Raw genomic sequence first — 22,849 nt, 5'->3', positions numbered from 1 at the left:
TGGTGAGGTAGTAAATAATGAGGACATGTTATTGTTAGAATGATCGGAATCACCTGGTTGAATGATCACAGTCCAGCAAAACGTTTAATTATGGCAGTACACATCTGGGAACAAAGAATGCAGACCACACCTACTGGATGGGAGGTTGTCTTGGAAAGCAGTGATTTAAAAAAGGACTTTGGGGGTCATTATAGAGTTATCAGTGCAATGCTGTGGCAAAGAGGTCTAGGAGATCCTTGGATTTTTAAAGAAGGGAATATCAAGTAGGAAAGTCCTCTTGCCTTGGAACACAGCATTCGTAAAATTGCTTTGGAATACTGGGTCCAATTCTGGGATCTGCATTTCAAGGATGTGGAAATAGTGGAGAGACTTCAAAGGAGAACCACAAATATGGTCTGGGCCTGGAAAACAAGACATGATGTGAAGCTTAAGGAGCTCAGTCTATTCAATTTATTTGAGCATAAGCTTTCATGAGCTACAGCTAATTGATTAGTCTCTAAGGTGCCAAAAGTACTCCTTTTCTTTTTGCAAATACAGACTAACACGGCTGTTACTCTGAAATCAGTCTATTCAGTTTACCAGACAGAAGGCTGAAAGGTGACTTGACCAGGTCACTGTGTATGGTGCTTACACAGAAAAGATATTGCGGCGGCGGGGGGGGGGGGGGGTTAGGAGGAGACAAGTAATCTTGCTGACAAAGGCATGACAAAATCAATGGCTGGAAATTGTAGTCAGACACATTCAGCCTTGAAATAAAATGCAATTGTCTAGCAGTAAGGGTAATTAAACATTGGAACAACTTACCAGGAGAGGTGGTAGATTCATCATTGCTTGGAATATTTAAAACAAGATTAGGTATTTTTAAAAGATATGCTTTAATTCAGCTTTAACCTCTGAATTAGATGGATCCATCTGTAATATTGCTCTGGCACACAAGCACTCTGAAGAATGTGCCTCCCCAGGGTGGAAGACTACCCAAAAGCACATTCCCTGGAAATGTTGGATTCTATGTGTATCTGGGCTTTCAGAACAAAACAAAACAAGCCACAAGATAAGAGATCTTCATAACTGTCTGCCTTGGATCCCTTCAGTGAAGAAATCATTGGCCTTGGGGAAATGTTTATGAGAGAGATCAGAAAGGAGTAGCACGATTGTTAGAGGAGCGGATTGAAACAAGAAACCTGTGCCATAATAGCAAAAAATCACAGACCACCGTTCATAAACTGAGCCCTGGTGGACAAACAACCAAAAGTGCATTGCTGCAGTTTCTCCCAATCAAGTTGCACAATTCATCCTAAATGGCAAACCAGCCCACAAAACAAAGCACAAAAACAAACGAGTTTATCAGGAACTTTGCTCACTCCTCAGAGACCGAACAGTCCACAATAAACAGCCCAGCATTGAGGAGCTGACAGTAGCCGTGAAAACTCTGAAATGTGGAAAGGCAGCTGGACTCGATAGTGTATCTAATGAACTATTGCTACACATCAGGACAAGAGGACAGAAGTGTCTACTTGACTTTGTTAATACTTGCATGGAGACAGTGCAGATACTCGGGCTGCACTACTCAAACCACATAAAGACACCAACTCTGAAAAGAGTTACTGACCAATATCCTTACTTTTCTCAACATACAAGCTATATAAGAGAACCATAATGGGTAGAATAGCACCAATAGGGGAAGGACAGATGACTGATTACCAAGCCAGTTTCTGCGCAGGAGATTCATTTTGTGGTCAAGTTGCAAACCTAACTGAAAGATGGCTTTGAAACCTGCAAAGTTACATAGGATGTGTTTGTTGAGCTATCGGCTGCTTGTGACACTGAACCATCATGCGCTTCTATTGAAACTAGCAAAAATTTTGAGAAATAGCAAGATGATCCAGATCAGCTCCTCCCTGCTTGATAAGTGGTTTCTTTGTCAAGATGGATAGTCAGAAAAGTTGCTGGCATACTCAATGCAATGGATTGCACCAAGGCTGAGTGCTAACACCCTTCCTTTTTAATGTCTACACAAACCAGCAGTCCCAACATGTGGTCATTCATTTATGCAGATGATCTTTGCATTGCCACCCAATCAGAAAGATTGGAGGATACTGAGCACATTCCAACTGGCTCCCTGAGTATATTTAGAGAATACTATTGCACATGGTTCCTGAATGCCAACCCTACTAAGACACAAGTGTGTGCCTTCCACCTGAAATACTGACAGCCAAGTAAAAACTCCAGATATCACAGGATGGTACAATCCTTGATCACTAGGAACATCTGGTGTAGCTAGGGATCACATTAGACTGAATGCTGACATTCAAAGAGCACATCAAAATGCTGAAAAAGAAAATGAACTCTAGGAATTGTGTTGGCCAGTTTCTTTAGTACACAAATTGGGAGCTGACTGCCAAAACACTCATAGAAACCGGTCTCACCATGTATTGTCACACTTGAGCCATGTACACAAAATTGATACTGAACATAATCAGTCCTGGAGGATCATCAGAGGGGCCTTGAAACTAACTCCCACAGTCGCTACACTGCCTTAGTGATTGTACCACCGTCAGTGAGGCGGGGTGCCTTTCGTAAAAAGGTGAGACAAAATCAGGTGCATGATCCAAGACACCCACTGCATTGACACATTCCACCACCCAAGAGGTGGAAATCCAGAAACAACTTTGCCTCTGAAAATCCCTTACCTATAAATACCACTGCAAAAGGCTAGAGTAACAAAATGGCAGAAAATGCTTCAGAACAACTTTCTGCAGACACGACCTTGAAAGAAAACACTGATGTACTCTAAATTGACTGAGAGCTGGGATGGAAAAGACTGGTGACAATATGACCAAGTGGAAGCTGTAGAATGTCCCCAAATGCAAATGTGGAGAGCCTAAGCCAACACTTGAACAGTGCCTGCTATAGTGCCCCGTCAACATCCTGTGCTCCCAAGAAACTATTCAAGATAAGTGAATGCAGCCAAGATCTTAGCTGCAGTTTTGGTGACGATCTAGCTTCCAGCAGGAGGAGTGTAGGGGGAAGTATTGCCTGTATGTTCATGAGGTCAGGCTGGATAGCTATGGTAATACCTTCTGTCTGTGGAATCGGTCAGTTGCCCTGTTCACTCCCTCCCTTCATGATTCATGGAGAAAACACGAAGCTGTGCATCACCCTCAACACACTCATAACATTTGCAGCTCTGCAGCAATAGAATGCCTAAAATATAATCTCATGCTTGAGGGCTTTAGCTGGTTGCCTGCAGGGTTCAGTAAGGAGTTTTCCTCCCAATGCACAATTGGTCAGATATACTCTGGTTGGTTGTTTGGGGTTTTTTTGCACTTTACCACAGAGTGTAGTTATTGTCTAAAATGTAACTATGAAAATGGCAGAGCCAGGGCAAGTGGGAAGCGAGTGGGAAAACTGCAAGAGATGCTGTTTTGACCTTGTGTTAGAGAAGAATGGAACGCAGACTGTAGCAGGAACTGCTGAGAAAAGTAAGATATCAGGAAGGAATATGTATAAACAAGACGCGGCTGTTGATCATTATTGTACGCAACGAAAGGTATAAATGCTTGCTGTTAGGGGGCTTATTCCTTCACCCGCTTACTTTCCTGCGTCTTCTCGCATGAACAGAGAGCAACTATACACAAAGTCCAAAGGTGCAAACAATGTGATGATTATTGGGGTGAACTTCCAGCAAGCATGATTCCAGTTTCCTTCCTTAGTGTCCCCTTTCCCAGCTCTGACACCACAGAGCCTTACTTGTGTCCCTGTTCCCATTCCCCCACTTAGCAAAACATGATTCCAATTCCCCACCCCTATTCCCTGTTCCCATTTCCCCCCCACACTTCCTGATTGACTGCAGACTATATAGTAAAACTTGAGTTCTGCTTAGCTATACCTTAACCAATCATTTTACTGAAATTTAACTAACCAATTCTAACATATTGTAACATGATTATTTAACCAATTATATCCCACCACCTTAATTAGTTTACACCCAGCAAAATTAATTATACGGCAGACAGAAACAATCACAGAACCAGACAGAGATTATACAGACAAACAATAGGGAAATGGGGACTACAGTGATAGAACAACAAAGGAATGAGGATTTCACATCCCAGTTATTGATAAGTGAGTTCTCGCCAGACAGGATGCTATCAAACTAAGTTTCCTTTTACATCTTCTAGGTACTTCCCTTTCTCTGGAGGCGATAGGCACTATCAGGACAGGATTGTATTCCTAACAGCCCAATAGCACCTTATTTCAATGTGACTAGGTTGGAACGTGAGGATGTGACCATTCGCTTCCCAGCATATGGCTGCCTCTGCTGCTTAGCCAAAGGCCTTAGCCTAAGAACAGGGCCTCAGACTGTCACAGTAAGAGAGGGCCCTTACACTGGCAGACAATGATTTTGATTCTCTCTTTTATAGCTCTATAACTAGCTAAGTGATGAGAATAGACCTAAATTACAGTATAGGCCTTTACAGACAGGCCTAAATATCTATATCCTAACACTTGCCCTAATTGTTTATCTGGTGGAGACCTGCCTAGGAAGGGGGAATCCCTGTCTGTGCGCACTCTCCCCCTTGCAATTGCTTGAGAATAAACTGTCTGTGACTTGTTGCAAACAACCTAAGAGTGAAGCCTGCGTTTTCTTCCACAATTTGGTAGCAGATACTCTGTCCAGTATGCATGTGTTGGGAGGAAAGGGCAGGAGGAAACAGGGAAGTGATAGTCCTGCATCTGCTCATAAATTTTACTTCATTCGTTGCCCTGGGAACAATAGTGAAGGAGATTTGTAGAGCTGTACCTAATGTGGATTTGCTATTACTCCATGCTGCCCAGATGTGCTCCTTGTGTGCAGGACAAAAGTTTACAGCATCTGCAGCCACAACTGATGTATAAGGGGTTCTGGAATTTGTTCCATCACCACCATCACCCCCATTAGCCTGGAGAAGATTAGATGAATGCAGAGAGTGCTCAGCGGGCTACTTGAGCTAGGATTCAATGTGAGATGAGCTTTCCTCTGTGCTGTAAGCTTTGCTCCATAGAGCAAGCCCTCTCTAATGCCTTGCATGTGGGTTGCGTGGGTTCCCCTTGCTTAAAAAGGTAAGAAATTGGACTCATTCAAACAAGTTTTAAAAAAAGCATTTTCACTGGGAAAATATTTAATATTTTGAAGCTGGAAACTTTTGCAAAGCTTCTGGTTTTTCAAAGTTTGGGAGGATTCTTTTTAAAACTGGAAATATAAATACTTCCAGATTTCCCTCACTCCCAATTTTTTTTCTGGTGCCGCTCTCACTTCTGAAAGAGTTGAGGAAGTCTTTGAAAGGGAAAAATGAAAGAAAGACCTTAAGTGCTATTCATTCAGCAGCAAAGAAAAAAAAAAAAGAATGGAGAAAGCAGAAGAAAGGGAGGGGGAGGGGGAGAGAGGAATAAAACAAAGTAAAATCTTTAAATTTTGAAGTTTCAATGTTTTTCAAGTCAGAAGTTTTTCAAAAAGTATTTCACACATTTTTTTTAAATGCAAGTTGTTCCATTTTGGAACAAAAATGACTGAACATTCTAAATTGTATTTGACTTTCCCCCTTATTTGACCAGGATCGATTCAGCTGTTTCATGTTCTACTTTCATGTAGAAGTACATACTAAAGGGAGAAAGAATCCTAAACATGCAATGTAGAAATATGTCCGCTGCAGATGTGGTGAATTAAAAATAAATTCTTAGAAAATATGAAGTGGGAAGTAGTGGAAAGAGTGATTTTAATTCTTGCAGAATTAAAGCAAAAAAGCAATGGCCCAAAAGCAATGGTTCAGCAAAGTCTATCTCCCCTATTTACGTATTTAATATTGTCCATTTCACATTTTGATTTGAAGTGTAATCATGTAGCATTTATCTAATTCATTCTGACACTATTTAACTCATAGCCCTAGGAGATGCTTAGTATGAACTTTTTGCTTGAAGAGTAATCTCATGCCCTACACAATTACATGGTTTAATCAAATTGCATTCAGCAATCTAAAAGCTTTCCTGACATGACCATATTTTAGGTTGATGCAGTGTTAAGAACCATTAATGGTTCTTACACAATAGTAATACTTGAGATAATGAGGTGTAAGATGGGGCACTGAAGAGCGAATATGCTTTAGTAGTAGGATAAACTTAATCATGCCAATATTTTTTTACTACAATATAATAGAGAACATCTTTCTTTAACCAACATGTCTGTTCAATCATTTTAAAATTGGAAGCGTCACAGAAATTACTGTGGTCCTACCCATTATACATCTTTCAACACTTTTAGCAAATATCATACTTTGCATTTTGTGACAACGTTCCTGCTCTACCTTGGTGGGTCTTGCACTTATTGGCGGATTTGCTCGCCTTGGAGCTTCACGGTAGCCCTCAGCTTGGCCGTTTTTCTGAACCCACAGTCCAGGTCGACGCCTCCTGTGTCTGACCAGGAGTTGGGAGGATTTGGGGGGAACCCAGGCCCGCCCTCTACTCTGGGTTCCAGCCCAGGGCCCTGTGGAATGCAGCTGTCTAGAGTGCCTCCTGGTACAGCTGTGTGACAGCTACAACTCCCTGAGCTACTTCTCCATGGCCTCCTCCCAACACCTTCTTTATCTTCACCGCAGGACCTTTCTCCTGGTGTCTGATAATGCTTGTACACCTCAGTCCTCCAACAATCCGCGTTCTCACTCTCAGATCTTAGTGCCTCTTGCTCCCAGCTCCTCACATGCACACCACAAACTGAAGGGAGCTCCTTTTTAAAACCCAGGTGTCCTGATTAGCCTGCCTTAATTGAATCATCATAGAATAGAATCATAGAATATCAGGGTTGGCAGGGACCTCAGGAGGTCCTCTAGTCCAACCCCCTGCTCAAAGCAGGACCAATCCCCAACTAAATCATCCCAACCAGGGCTTTGTCAAGCCTGACCTTAAAAATATCTAAGGAAGGAGATTCCACCACCTCCCTAGGTAACCCATTCCAGTGTTTCACCACCCTCCTAGTGAAAAAGTTTTTCCTAATATCCAACCTAAACCTCCCCCACTGCAACTTGAGACCATTACTCCTTGTTCTGTCATCAGCTACCACTGAGAACACTTGATTCTAGCAGCTTCTTGATTGCCTGCAGGTGTTCTAATCAGCCTGTCTTAATTGTCTCCAGAAGGTTCCTGATTGTTCTGGAACCTTCCCTGTTACCTACCCAGGGAAAAGGGACCTGCTTAGCCTGGGGCTAATATATCTGCCTTCTATTACTCTCCTATAGCCATCTGGCCCAACCCTGTCACAATTTCTATAGCAATTTCTGAGAATATCCAGCAACTTTACCAGATGAAATTAATTAAATTCCATGACACCCAATGCAAGGGGGGAAAAATCTCCTTTTAAGTGATGGAGCCCCACTTTGTCACCAACCCCACAATGTCTAATAGCAGGCACAATTTTGACTGTATACATCCATATGAGAACATCTTACCTTGGGAAAACCCTAATCATCTTTTTACAACACTGACACACATTTATTACAGATTATTCCTGAAGACTGAAGTTTCTATTCAAAACTTGTATTTCATTGAGAAATCAAAGACTGTTCTGGTTTTGAAAAGCGCTCGCTTCAAATGTGGTCCTTTATTTCCATGAAAATTTCATATTTTATTACAATAAGTGAGCCCAGGGAGCCAGAAGGTCACTGAAATGGATGAAATTAGAACCATTTTTCAGCAGAGCTACGTTTGCAATGATAGTAGGAACTGCTTGTTTATTCTTGAAAGTTGTTTCAGGGTTACGGGATTTTTTTCCCCCAAGGTAAACTGCCGTGCATCCATACAAACAAGCTGTTTCAGTTTATCTTGAGTCACCACCTGTGCGAATTAATCCACTTTGAAAAAAGAAAAGGAGTACTTGTGGCACCTTAGAGACTAACAAATTTATTTGAGCATAAGCTTTTCTGAGCTACAGCTCACTTCATCGGATGAAAGCAAGTTTACTGACATTCAGAATGCTTTTTCCCACAATAAGGTAGATGTGCATGTATGGCCACTTACAATCAACTGTTCTGCCTCTGGCAGTCCCCCCCACCGCTATCCCACATTGCTTTGCCACACACCTGGACTGGTCTGTCTGTTTACTTGAGTGACTACTGCTCAGGGGTCAACAGGACCATATGTCACCTCCACACTCAGATGCTGGTGCAATCAGGTGCTCCCCTTTGCAAGTCCAGTGCCTGATAAGTTCAGAAGCCCAGAGTCAAACACCCTGCTTCAACATACCAATAGCAGACATGTCCTGTGCTTCTGTGTAGTCCAGTGCTGAGGTCTTGCACTTTGTTGCCCTCTGAATAGAGAAGACAATCCAGTCTCCTCTTAACAGCAGACACCAGTAGGGCAAGATATACAAGAGGATACCAAGGCAAGTGAAGGTGAGGGGGCATTCCCAGGGTATAGTCCAGTGGCAAAACAGAGAAGAGGAGCTCCAGCAGGATTACAGAAAAGTAAGGGACAATAGCAAGACTTCTGGGTGAGCTCACATAGTTATTGAATGGGCAAGGAAGTGGGCACTTTATGAGGTGCTGGACTGTATTTTTACTAAGAACACCACCACTGAATGCCATCATACTGTGAATGGCACTGAAAAGACGCCTGTAGACACCAAGCAGGAAGAGATTGACTTAGACACACTGGATCTCTTCAACCTTTTAAACCCCAAGGCAGAGAGAGTACAGGAGTCTCTGGAGTCCTGCCAGATTCCAGGTGGATACCCAATCTATCAATACTGGGAGGAGACCTCACCAGTAAGTATTACAGTGCTCTATAACAGAGCTGTAGAGGGGGATTTAAACAACTTTGTTCCTGGTATAATCACAGCACTATCATGTTTGGCTAGCCTCACTCTGATTCCTTGGCTTTCAGCTCCCCTACCCAGAACGTTCAAACTGGCAAATACAGGAGAATTTAATGCTATGCTCTTTATTTATCTGAAATATCAAATCCCACACCCATTGGCCTGATCCTCCACTTCCCTTGTTGCTTACTGCTCCCTGTGATGGGGCATGACTCACCACTGCGGCGCCTCCTGCTGGCTGTCCTGGAAATTAGCTTAGTCCACCCATGCACCCTCATCTGGTGACATCTCACCACTGTCACTTCTGCTCCAAGATGCATGTCATTCCAAAGGATACAGCGTCCTCTTCAGGACACAACCCTCACACTCGGTTCTCCCCCCTTGCAGGGGAACAGCAGTCCACTGTCCAGCCACTTCCTCAGTGGTGAGTGGGGGCAGGGAGGGGGACCCCGGCCCACCCACTACTCTGGGTCCTGGCCCAGGGACCCTGTAGATGGCAGCCACCAGCTGCATCCCCTCCAACCCCACAGTCTACTTCCCTGGGCCACTTCCCCACAGCTCTAGCACCTTCTCTGCCCTGGTCTCAGGCCCTCAGCATGCTTGCAGTCAGCCGGGAGCTTGGTCTCACTCCCCTGATCCTGCCCTGCCCTGCCCTGCTCTGTCCAAGTTGCTAGCTGCCCTCTGCCTGCAAGGCAGCCAGACCTCCTCCCTTCTCAAGTTCCAGGGAATGACTGACTTGCTCTGCCCTGCAGCTCTTCTTATATGTGCCAGCCCAGCCCTGATTGGCTGCTCCTAGTAGCCCTCTCCAGTTGGCTATGTCCTGAATAGTCTCGTTGGGTCCTCCCCAATTGGCTGCCTGTTGTGCAGCATTCCCTAGGGTTCTATTAACCCTTTATGGGCTAGTGTGGGACAGACACCCCATCACACTCCCACTCAGTCTACCACTGTCACATGGCCCCTCTCAAGATGGCAGCACCATCTGTGTTACAGAAAAATAATGTATTGCAGGGTAAGCATGTTTATTGTAGCAGGAGGTAGAGGAAAGGAATAGGGGAAGTACTTTTGCTCAGTTGCATCAATGACCACAGCTTTTAGGTAAAAATTTGAGATTTTTTGAGGTAGATTGCCTAGCTCAGGCTATTTTACAATACCTAGCGACTGTAAGGCATTACAGAAGGCATTCAACCTTGGGCTTGAAACAATCACTGCAGAATTCTATTTATTTTGCAGTGCACTTTGTGCTTATCCGTGGGTGCCATAAAAGAAACTTTGGGCAAAGAAACTGCTCTCCTTTGGCATGCGCAGGGCAAGGCAATGCAGCTTTCCCTTATCATGTGTGATTCCCTCTCACTGCTGCACCAGCTTGAGGACACCAGCCTGGTCAATAGCAGCATAGCATGTTTTCCCGATTTGCCAATTGCCTTTTTGAACAAGATTCTTTTCTGCCATCTGGGGCCATGCCTTAGGGTGACATCCTCCAACCTAAGGACAACCTGCAGAGGTGCACATGCAATTCCTAACTTGCCCCTGTTTCCCCCATCCACCAACCCACCCCGCACTCACTGACAGACCGAAGAAATGCACATACACTTACTAACATGGCCCTTTGTGTCATCGTCCCCCCCCCCCATTCATAAGCCTTTGCCATGCGCAACTAAGCACCTCCACCAAATCAGGGGACCCATCCAATGGGTAAGAAATCTGGAAGAAGGCTTGCCATCTCCAAGTTCACCCCAGAGTGGGAGGAGCCCAGGGGAATGGAATCCCGAAATTGAGGAAAAAACAACATTTTATGGCACAGAAAATGAAATCAGGACAAGAAGTACCCACCCTTACCCACTCAACACATTGCAGCTCCCATAGACAGGAGCATTACCACTGAGTGAATGTGGGGGAGCAGATCTAAGTGTAGTGTAGACCAAGCCTGAGTGCCTTTCCCAGACCTGAAGAAGGTGATGCAGTAGTTGCACTATAGTTACAATTACAATGATCTACACGCGTATACATTCATAACGATAACCTGTACACATATCTCCTAATGACCACCAAGCTCAGACTATTACAAGCTGTCAGGGTTCCCGCATGAAAGACCCCCTAAGCTTATAAGTAGCAGCTTAGATTAAAAACTTCCCCAAAGCACAAATCCTTTCCTCGTCCTTGGACGGTAAATCATCATCAAGTGATTTAAACAGACATTCAGGGAGGGGCCACTTGGAGCCCTATCCTGCTAAAATATCCCCCCAAAATATCCCCCCAAGCCCATTCACCCCCTTTCCTGGGGAGGCTTGAGAATAATATACCAACCAATAGGTTAACAAAGTGAGCACAGAACAAACCCTTTGGGGTTTAGGACACTAAAAATCAATCAGGTTCTTAAAAGAACTTTATTATAAAGAAAAAAGTAAAAGAATCACACCTGAAAAATCAGGATGGAAGGTAACTTTACAGGGTAATAAAAGATTTAAAACACACAGGACTCCCCTCTGGACTCAACTTCACAGATACAAAAAACAGGAATAAAACTACTTCTTGAGTAGTCTGTGTAGACTGTCGGTCCTTCATCAGTTGAGACTGAGCTGATCACAACACATCTTCCAATCTTCTCTCGCTCTGGCCATCCTTCACCATGCTTGTCTATATCTCCTTGTTAGGAAATCATCCCACCTCTTTGGAGGCCGACAGCGTGGCCATTTCTGTTCTTGCGGATACCACTCGGATATAGCTGCAGTCCATCTGCTGTCGCTGAGTCAGGGCACATGTCCCGCCCACTGCATTTTGCTGAGCCTGCTTTCAACAACGTCTCGCACTCCAGACTGCTGCCTAATTATTTCGTTGGGGATGTGATCGGGGAGCGAAATGCCCAAAAATGTTCGATCCATCGCTCTCTGTGTGACAGACAGTTGATGTTCTTCAATCTTTGTCAGCGACCATGTTTTGCTGCCATATAACATTGCTGGAAGGACAGTCGAGTTAAAAAGATTCACATGAGTTGTTTTGTTGATCTTTCCTTGGAGGATGTCCTTGATGTCATTGAATGTGCACCATCCAGCTTTTTTTCTGTGCAACAGTTCACCTTTCTGATCGTGGTACATGTTGACTTCCTGGCCCAAATATACGCATTTATCAACCTCTTGGATCTGCTCTCCTCCCAGAGTTATTTGGGTTCTTGGCAGAACATCTGATCTCATGTATTTCGTTTTCAACCAGTTCATTTTTAATCTGACTTGACTACTTTTCACATTCAGTTCTTTAAGCATTCTCTCAAGCTGGGCTGTATTTTTGGCTATCAGTGTTATATCATCTGCAAACCTGAGAGGGTTTAGCCACTCACCTTTGCTATTAATCCCGCCTTTCAAGTCTGCTCATTGAAAAACCAATTCAAGACAGGCTGTGAATAATTTTGGTGAAACTGTATCTCCTTGTTTCACACCTTTCTCGATGGGGATTCGGAGAGGAGTATCGAACAGCGATATGTCTGTGCTGCAGCCAGAGTTCGCTTCCTTTTGTAATGTGATATATTGTACACTGATGCCCTGTTCTGAAAGAGCTTCAAGAACGACGTTAGTCTCTACGCTGTTGAACGCCTTCTCATAGTCCAAGAAGGCAATGCACAAAGGGAACTTGTATTCCCTTGAATGCTCTAGTAGTTGGTTTAGAGTGAAGATGTAGTCTTTCATGCTGTAATTCCTTCAAAAGCCAGCCTGCTCTCTAGGCTGCTGTTCATCCAGGTTTCGTGACAGTAGATTTGTTATTATTTTAGTGAGCAACTTATAAATATGCGAAAGCAGGCAGATCGGGCGATAGTTCTTTAGATTTTCTCTATTGCCTTTCTTATGCAGTAAGATGGTATTGGACTCTTTCCAACTGGACGGTATCTTCTGGATTTTCAGATAGCAGCTGAACCTTTGGGAGAGAGCTTTCCAAAGTTCCTGACCTCCAGCCTTAAGCACTTCTGCTGGCAGACCGTCCTTGCCTGGAGCCTTCCCCTCTTTCATTTGATGGACTGCATGATGGACTTCGCTGATAAGAACTGGGAGTAGGTGTTCATCGGTTTGTTGAAGTGATGGCATTGGGATGTCTATACGGGATGCAAACAGCTAGGTATAGAAATCCCTGCAGATTGCCTCCATCTCTGTTCAATCGGTTACTGATTCTCCATCCCTGTTCTTAAAAGCCAATAATGATGACCTGTACAATGCCAGTTCCCGTTTGCATTTTTTGAGACTTTTACAATCTTCAGCAGCCTTTAGGAGCTTTTCGGTTTGAAATTTCTCGAAGTCTTCCTTCAACTTCATTCATATGAGCTTGCAGAGAAGGGAGTACTCAAGCCTGTCGCTGCGATTTCTTTTCATTTTCCTCCTCTTCTCCAATAAAGTCTTTGTATTCTCCGAGATTCTTCCGCTAGCTCTTCTTGGTCTTTCACACTCAACTGATTTCACACACCATTTCAGTCTCTTACTGAAGTTCTCATAATCGTCATCACAGTCGTCCAGGAGGCTCCAATCTTCCCTAGAAATGTTTTCCTTCAGGATTGCCTCATTGAAAGCTACCAGTTGGTGCCTTCTGTTTGCCATACAGAGCGCCTTTTTCTCCACCTTCACACTGAACGTGAGTCTGGCCCTCAGTAGGCGATGATTGCTACCAATATTGAATGATGGCACTACTGAAATATCCTGCACTTTGTGTCGTCTATCGATCAGAAAGTAATCAATTTCATTTTTTGTCTTCACGTTTGGTGTGATCCAGGTCCATCTTCTGTTGGCATTCTTTTGGAACCAGGTGTTACCAATGATCGTTCTCTTCAACTCTGCCAGTATAGCTAGTTGTTCTCCTCACGCATTTTGTTCTCTGATGCCGTACCTTCCTATGAATTTTTCATCCTCTCTCCCTCTTCCAACCTTGGCATTAAAATCTCCCATCACAATCGTATATGTGGAACTCTGAGCGAGGGTTTCCTCCAGTTCTTGATAGAATCCTTCCACATCATCATCTTTGCATGCACTTGTGGGAGCATAGATCTGGATGATTTTGAGGGTACTATTTTGTTCAATCAGAGGTAAAGCACCCAGCTATGCAATGACTTCAAATGGCATGAGACAATTTTCGAAGACCATTCCTTGTTTATGATTAATCTGACTCCTTCAACTGTCCTTTGCCTTCTCCTTTGTGCCTTGTCCTCATGCCTTCTCTCTTTCTTCTCCTTCTCCTGCTGCAAATCCTACCTCAACGCCTCAATGTGGCGCAGCGGTGACCCTGGCTGTTCAACAGAGATGTTAGCGGAGTGCATTCTCTGGCAGGTCTAACCATGCAATCAAGGTGTTGGACTGTCAGCCCAGCGAGGGGGTTGCTTCCTCTGTGGAGGGGTGTATAATCCCTCTTTCTGAGGCTGTAAGCTAGCTAAATTGAGGAGGTAAGCTCGCCACTGACAGCAGGTGGCTGAAAACAATGGCTAAAACCAAGTATCAGTTCTCTGCACATTCCTCGATCCCCACTCCAGAGGCAGTGAGGCATTCGAACGACGAGAGGCTGCAAAGAATCTCAGGTGCCAGGTTGCCAAAAGGAAACCGGACAACTCTCTCAATGTGCACTTATAACTACAGAACACTGACAAGGGAGGAATCGATAAACCATCTCATGGAGGAAAAGGCAAAAACAGCCTGTGATGTGCTGGGTGTTTGTGAAAAATGATGAAAGAAGGAGATGGAGGTCAGCTGGAGGGAGGAAAGCATGGTCATTCTAGGAAATTACCTCTTAGCATAGGGAAAATTCACAAGCTAAAACAAAAGATAGTCTAATGCATTTCCTTGCCTTTACTTACAATTTCTGTAATTTTAGATGTATTATTTCAGGTATATTTGTAGGAGCTGGTTTACCTGCTTGGTCTCTCTCTTTGTCCCGAGAGGGAACAAAACAAAGAGAGCACAAACAAAACCTTCCCACCCCAGATTTGAAAGTATCTTCTTTCCCCATTGGTCCTTCTGGTCAGGTGCCAACAAAGTTAATTAAACTGATTAACCCCTTACAGGTATGGCAATTCAGTACAGCTGCCCTGTGTATATTTATGACACAAGCTTTCATAAAAGATCTTTCTTTACATATTTTCATACAAAATAACATTGCGTACAACCAGTTGATTCAACTGCTTATTTTTTGGGGTTCAGACTCCCTTTCTCCCCCCTTGGGTCTCTGGACCCTGATTGTCACACCTATCCACTGGAGTATTCTCCAGCTGGTCTCTCTCACTTTCTCCTGTTGAAGCTGTTCCACTTTGTATAAATAATGAAATAGTTACTGATGCAAGGACTTCAGCTTGTGTGTATCCCCACACGAGTGTCCTAACTGCCAAGCAATAGTCTGAATTAGGTGTGTCTCACTCTCTTCCATTGAAGCTGAAATGGATGAAAGATGGTTATGACCAAGTTGGTAAATTTTGAACTGAACCTGGTCAATACTGATGACTTTACACCTATTCCCCTGAGATACTCAAAAAGCCTCAACTCTGACTGATTTCAAGGGAACCTGAGGGTATTCAGCATTTACTAGGTGGTACTCAGCAGAGTCAAGGCTGTACAGCAAATACAGATATCCTCCTAAGCATTTATTTGGCTGGCATTCTGAAAATGTCAGCCTTTGAAGAGTTAAACCAGCTAGCTACAGCTCTGCTGGGGTTCAGGATAGTTGAAAAATCAATGAAAACAGCAGCACCTAGCAGAATGAACTATAACCACTGGCTGCAGATTTCCATATCATTCAAGTCAGAAATCTGAGACACTGTTTTCTCTTTTTTAAATCTGAAGCCAGCTGCCCAAGATTCTTCTCTGCTTCTAATTCTAACTTGACAGGAAATGCAACCAGTGCCAGGCACTGTGCAATGCTAATAGCGAGGCCATCAGCAATAAGTATGAGACAGACTTATTTTTATAGTGATGTAGCTCTACAATAGCTCCAGTAGGGTGAGAAATTACTTTTATGGAAACTAAGCAGCAATTAGTCCTGGAAAATCCAGAGCCTGTTTTTTAAACCAGTCAAGTGCCATTTCAGATTCATAATTCATAGTGCTGTAAGGAGATCTCTGGGAATAGGTAGTCAAACAACCTAGTGACAGTTAAGCCTTGTGTACTCATTTTATATCAACAAGCTTATATTGTTTGTATTCTTTGAGATGCCACCTCTCCATCCATGGGGTGGCGGGGGGAGAGGAGGAGTTACCTGCCGGTGGGTGCTAAGCACCCACTAATTTTTTTCCATGGGTGCTCCAGCCCTGAAGCACCCATGGAGTCAGAGCCTATGGTAGTCAGGCAGGTAGCTGGGGTAGATTAAATTAAATGCTTTGAATGTTACACTGGGATTCACTTTTTAAAATGGAGACTTATCAAAGAACCACTGGCAGGACTTCCATTGTCCCAACGTGACTAAAGGCAAGGCTGGTGGCAGGACAGGGCTAGATGTGTGTGGGGGGGATCTACTCTGGAATTACAGTCATGTCTGAGCAGCCTCCTGTATCCCAGTGTTCCACAGGAGAATCAGAAAGAGAGAAGAAGATGAATACATAGGTTATTCTGTTGCTACAACAGAGCTTCTTGGGAGGCTCCGTCATCTGTTGCCTACAAAGGTCTTGATCCAAAACACTTTGTAGAGGATGGAAATCTTTCCATTGACTTCAACTGGGTTTAGATTAGGCCCAAAGTTTTGGAACCAAGCTATTGAACATACTCCACCTGCAATAAGAAAGAATCAGAAGGTTTCTATAGCATAGTAACTAGTGCCATAGTAATTGTGTCAAAAACCCTGATGGCTCGGATATACAATGCAGACAATTTGCGCGGGGGGGGGGATACTTTCCCTCTAACCTAGACATATCCCCAAAATAGCAGCTCTGCAACAGCATTTTTATTGTAGGACTTCATCTGTTAGTGGACAATGTGCAGTCATCTAAAACACAGTGCAGACACTTCAGCCTTTCTTATATAACGAGAAATAACAAGCCCCAATCCTGCAAGCACTTAAGGACGCATGTGATTTTACTCAGATGAACCATCTCCCTGAAATCAATGGGATTACTCTCCTAAGTTATGCGTCTACTCAGGTATTTATACAATCAGGGTCTAAATTAAGAAAAAAATGTTCTGGCACCAAATATAGTGTCCCCATTAAAATACTATAGTTCGGCATGAGTGTGACTGTTTGTTCCACATTCTTCCCCAGAGAGAGAGCCTACAAAGAATATGTGAATTTAACCATGACCTGTTACCCTGATGTTAACTTCTCATTCTTTATCCTTGAATATCTGAGAAAAAAAGGGTAATGAATTATAGAGACTCTGGGACAAATTACTCAGTCATGCCTGTCTATACACATTCATGTTTACAAAGTAAAGATAAAAAAAGGGATAAAACAAACTAACAATTAAGGGTCAATTGCTTAAAAATGCAAGGTTGTGCAAATCAATGCCCCTGAAGTATGGAACACATGAATCATGAACTACTGGCATGACACTGCATTACCGCCACTTTGGAGGACAGAAATAGAATTCAAAATGACCTTGATAAATTGGTCTGAAATCAACCAGACAAAATTCAAGACAGACAAATGCAAGGTGCTACACTTGGGAAGGAAAAAGCAAATGCACAAATGAAAAATGGGGAATCGGCTAGAGAGTACAGTTGAAAAGGATCTGGGGGTTATTGAATAGGAGTCATGTAAGAAAGTGATGCAGTTGCAAAAAAGCCTAATATCATTCTGGGATATATTAGCAGGACTGTTGTATGTAAGATTTGGGAGGTAATTGTTCCATTCTGCTTGGCTCTGGTGAGGCCCCAGATGGAGTAGTGTCCAGTTTTGGGCTCCATATTTTAGGAAAGACATGGACAAACTGGAGAGAGTCCAGAGGACTGCAACAAAAATGATAAAAGTTTTAGAAAACCTGATCAATAAGGAAAGGTTAAAAAACTGGGCATGTTTAGTATTGAGAAAAGAAGACTGATAACAGTTTGTAAATACATTAAAGGCTGTTATGAAAAGGATGCTGATCGGTTGTTCTCCATGTCTACTGAAGGTAGGACAAGAAGTAACAGGCTTAATCTTCAGCAAAGATGTAGGTTAGAGAAGTTAAATACCGAAATAGGTCACTGTCACCGTGCCTTCATGGGCCACAACTGAGAATACTAAAGGGCAAACTGCTGAGAAATAGGGTAGATTAACCACAAGTTTTGGGATGTTTCTTCATAAGATATACCAAACTAGCAACAGAAGTAAACTTCTGTTTCCCCACCCTGGCTAAAAAGAAGTCAGAAAAGCAGTTTCCTTAGGTATTTCAGTTCTGGATTCAACACCCAGACACTAGACTTAAAGATGAGTGGTTAATGAAAACCAGTTTCATCAAACAAAAGGTTCTTCTGATCCCAAAGGACCAACCACACACCCAGGTCAATATACAACTCAAATCTTACCCAATAATCACGCTGCTGCCAATCCTTTAGTATTTAAAAGCTAAAGGTTTATTTATAAAAAGAAACAAAGAAAGGTGAGAGTTAAAATTGGCTAAAGGAATCAAATACATACGATAATTGCAAAGTTCTTGGTTCAGGCTTGTAGCAGTGATGGAATAAACTGCTGGCTTAAGTCAAGTCTCTGGTTGCTTCCAAATCATTGGAAGGTCCTCAGTCCCTTGGTTAGAATGCTCCCATTAGTTTAAGTCCATAGTCCAGAGGTTTGAGCAGGAAAGAGGCAAAATGGAGGTGTTTCCAGCGCCTTTTATAGCTTCTGCCATGTAGAGGGAAATCCATTGTTTCAAACAAAGCCCTCAGCACAGCTAGTGGAAGATTACAGGTAGCAAGATGGTGTTTGGAGTCACATAGGCAAGTCACATGTCCATGCATGATTTCGCTTAGTCACAGCAGAGATCATTACCTATACTTCAGATTGAACATTCCCAGGAAACTCCATTCAGTGTAGATGGGCATCTTCCATTGTGAGCTAACTGTTTTTTTGATGGTCCATTTAACTTGAATAGTCCCATCAAGATGTGCAGCCTAAATACCTTGTGGGCATTACCACAGGAGCAAACATATTTGAAATAGAGGTATAAAGCCAATACTCATAACTTCCAATACAGAAATGATACATGCATACAAATAGCATAATCATAACCTTTCCATAGACACCATACTTGACAACCTTTGTACAAGATTTGTTGCAATTATATAACAGTGGTAGCAACAATGATCTACATGGTCATATTTTAATCTGATAATGTCACAGTTACCAAGGGTGATTAGGTATCAGACGGGTAGCCGTGTTAATCTGTATCCACAAAAACAACGAGGAGTCCAGTGGCACCTTAAAGACTAACAGATTTATTTCGGCATAACCTTTCATGAGGAGATTGTGAGATCCCCATCATTGGAGGTTTTTAAGAACTGATTAGATGATTAGCATCTGTCAACGATGCTCTCGGTTTACTTGGTCCTGTCTCAGTGCAGTGGGCTGGACTTGATGACATCTCGACATCCCTTCCAGCCCTACGTTTCAATAATTCTATGATACAGCACTCAGAGATGTGCTTACACATGTTAAAGATCTGAAAGGCAAACAAAAAGTAATAATTTATTCTTAAATTTCAATTATTCTAAAGAGTTAGAACAAAGATAATAAACTTACTTGGTAAAAGTTAGAATTCTCAGAGGTTTGCTCTTAGGAGTGTTTGCAAAATATGTTACATCAGGTACTTACTTGCTAGAATGTGCCTTGTCCTAGTCAGTGCCACCAGGGGTTAGGGCTCTTCTCACAGGCCCTGAGTAGCCAAATAACATTTACCCAGATTTACTCTAATCCTTCATTTACACCTCCCCACCCCCACCCCAAGCAAGTGGGCAAGGAGGAAGCAAAGAAGAACAAGAAATAACCTCGGTTCTGCCCCCAACATACTGACCAGTGTATGCTGGGGAAGTTAGAGCTTGTAAAGAAGTTGATAGAATGCATGGCCAGAAGAGACCCCACTGTTCTCATCTAGTCTGAGTTCCCATATAACACAGGCCATAGAGCTTGTTATAGCGTCCCCAGCAGGAGAAAAGTGGAAAGCCAGAGAGGCACTGTGATTGGAGCTGACTAAAAGATGACTATTCTGTTTCCTGGCAACTATCAAGTGTGATGCTTTCTCGAGTCACCCGGAATTATGAGTAACCCTTGTTACCCCTCAGCCTTAGCAAAAGCAGATTTGTTGGCACTAAAGTAGGTGAAGCTCCCTGTCTCCCCAGTCTGTTCGTCACCCCAGACAAACTTCTCAGGTCTCTGATGAACCTTTCTTCACTTTGAAGATAACACTTGATGCTTCCCAGTCCCCAGGCCCCTTTGAAGAGTGTTCTCCTGTGGTACCCAGCCCGTCACCGGGCACTCACAGTAATTATCAAGTCTGTTGTCGCCACAGAGACCGTATACACACCAGCTTACTTGATTCAACAAGAATTCATACTTGGCTTAATATTACAGCACTGAGATCTAATAATGGTAGAACAAAGGTATTTATTAATAAATATAGAGATTTAAGTGACTGAATAAGGATAGTGAAAACAGATATGGTTACAAATAAAACAAAAATATAACATACTTTTAAGAGACTAAGCATATTGTTAACATTGAGGTTTCAAAATTCTTCCACATTGGAATGAAGACAAAACCTACTGAATATTTTCACAAAGAGCAAGAAAGAGCACATACAGGTTGTTAGGGGACTGGCCTGGGATGTTGGACACCCAGCTTAAAGTACCCACTTGGCCCAATACAGAGCAAAAACTTGAAGCTGTTTCCCCCACATCTCAAGTGAGTGCCCTAACGACACAGCTCTCTCTGTCTCACTCTAACTTTCCTGAAAAAAATTTCATGGAAACAGATTTGTTTCAGTGTCAACAAAACAGGATATTTTGATGAATTTTCATTTGGTGAAAATGGTCCAACCAGTGCTAATTGTGTCTCTGGCTCACTGTTCTATCCCAGGGCTCTTTCACAGGCACCACAGCTCTCTCCGAGCAGTGCCACACCAGGATCTTTTATTAACTTGTGCTGTAGTTGTACTTTGCAGTAGGTAAACTGTGCAAGGTTATGCACCCAAGCATTCATGATCTAAATGTCAGAGACACTGTCTTTTGCCCACAGCTGGCACAAAATCCTCAGATCTTTGACAGTAGTATAGAAAATCCTAAAGGCAATATTATGCCATCAATTTTTGAAGCACAAGTTCCCGCTGATATCATCAGGAGGTGGAACTTGATTCTGGTATCTCTCACTACCAGCAGCTCTGTAATCTTTTCTTCTGTGAACATACTCTCATCCTACGGTACCTTGTCTTTCTTCTCAGCCTTGCCATAGCCTGACACTGGCAGTTCTACAATGGTTTCTATCGTGCACTCTGTTTTTTCCCTGTACCATTCTTCTCTGGTTTTTTTCATTGTATATCACCTCTACCTGCTTTGAATATCTATGCAATACTGCCTAATGCCCTCTCCTATGGCAATAAGTGTATTCAGCTTCTTGGATTAGACACATTGTGCAGGGATGTTGAGGAGTCTGATCACATTCTCCATGCAGTTTCCATTCTTTAATTGGTCCCTGAGGTTCCCATCCAAGATCCTCAGTTGTTTTGCTCTGTGGGGTTCTTTTCACCTTTTTTTTTTAAAAAAAAAATCTCATTTCATCTTAATTTCCATCCTTGTTTCCCTCTCTCAGTATGTGGGGGGGAAGTACTTAGGTTTTCCAATGAAATGAGCATCAAATAATTAAGTAATTTTATATTCTGGAGTAAGACCTGTTATTATTTCTATAGAAGCAACGACTGGGATAAATGTTCTCTCCCATGTGAGTTACATCAGAAATTAGAAAGACCTTGTCCACTTGAAATATCACACTTCTGTCTGAAAATGATGTGCCTGATAACAGTAACAAACATCACCTATGCCTTCCACACCTGAAAGAAGCAAAAGAGAAACAAAAATCTATTTTTTCAGTTTGTTTACCTTGTTCATTTGGCAGCCCTTTATATTTAGTCATTTTACATTGTTTCCTCTGTATAGTCAATCAAAACTGCAAATACTTTATTCCATTACAACTTGATTCATTGAGGTAAATGGGACTAATCGTTGATTATTATTATTTGTATTACTGTAGTGCTAAGGAGCCCCAGTAATGGGCCCGGACCCCATTGTGCTAGGTTTTGTACCAACACAGAACAAAAAGATAGTCCCTGCCCCAGAGAACTTACAATCTAAGTATTGGACAAGAGACAACAGATAGCTACAAAGAGAGACTGACAGGGAAGTACAAAGAAACAATGAGATAAGATGGTCAGCGTGGTAGGCAGACGTCTCAGCACACAATCACTCTAACAGATGTCATTGTTTGTTTTTGTTTTGTTTTGGTTTTTGTAGGCATCCTGGCAAAAGTCTTCTGGAGAGACTAGAAGTCATTTTACTTATCTGGGAAGTGAGATGTGTAATGATGGTGATGCCATGCTTAAATGTCAAGCAGCAAATATCAAAAGCAGCAAACAGTTTTCATAATCGTTAAAAGATCCGGAACATAGGAACATAAGAATTTCAAAAATTAAGGAAATTAGTTAGGGAAGTGGATTGGACTGAAGAATTTATGGGTTTAAAGGTAGAGGAGGCCTGGGATTATTTTAAATTAAAGCTGCAGAAGCTATCGGAAGCCTGCATCCCAAGAAAGGGGAAAAAATTCATAGGCAGGAGTTGTAGACCAAGCTGGATGAGCAAGCATCTTAGAGAGGTAATTAAGAAAAAGCAGAAAGCATATAGGGAGTGGAAGAAGGGAGGGATCAGTAAGGAAAGCTACCTTATTGAGGTCAGAATATGTAGGGATAAAGTGAGACAGGCTAAAAGTCAAGTAGAGTTGGACCTTGCAAAGGGAATTAAAACCAATAGTAAAAGGTTCTATAGTCATATAAATAGGAAGAAAACAAAGAAAGAAGAAGTGGGACCGCTAAAAACTGAGGATGGA

At 42.7% G+C, this 22,849-nt stretch overlaps 1 long non-coding RNA gene across 1 annotated transcript in view; it reads left to right on the top strand.

Annotated features, from left to right (window-relative positions):
* Positions 1-22,421, top strand: part of LOC144930516 (uncharacterized) — a 72,796-nt gene extending 50,375 nt beyond the window's left edge. Inside the window, exon 4 of the long non-coding RNA XR_013635730.1 lies at positions 22,261-22,421. This is a non-coding gene — a long non-coding RNA (uncharacterized LOC144930516). The remainder of the gene's footprint in view (positions 1-22,260) is intronic.
* The last annotated feature ends 428 nt before the right edge of the window (positions 22,422-22,849 follow it).

This window comes from Lepidochelys kempii, chromosome 4 (assembly GCF_965140285.1).
Source record: "Lepidochelys kempii isolate rLepKem1 chromosome 4, rLepKem1.hap1, whole genome shotgun sequence".
In the NCBI taxonomy this organism is placed as follows: domain Eukaryota; kingdom Metazoa; phylum Chordata; order Testudines; family Cheloniidae; genus Lepidochelys; species Lepidochelys kempii.
This window is presented reverse-complemented; position numbering and strand designations above follow the sequence as displayed.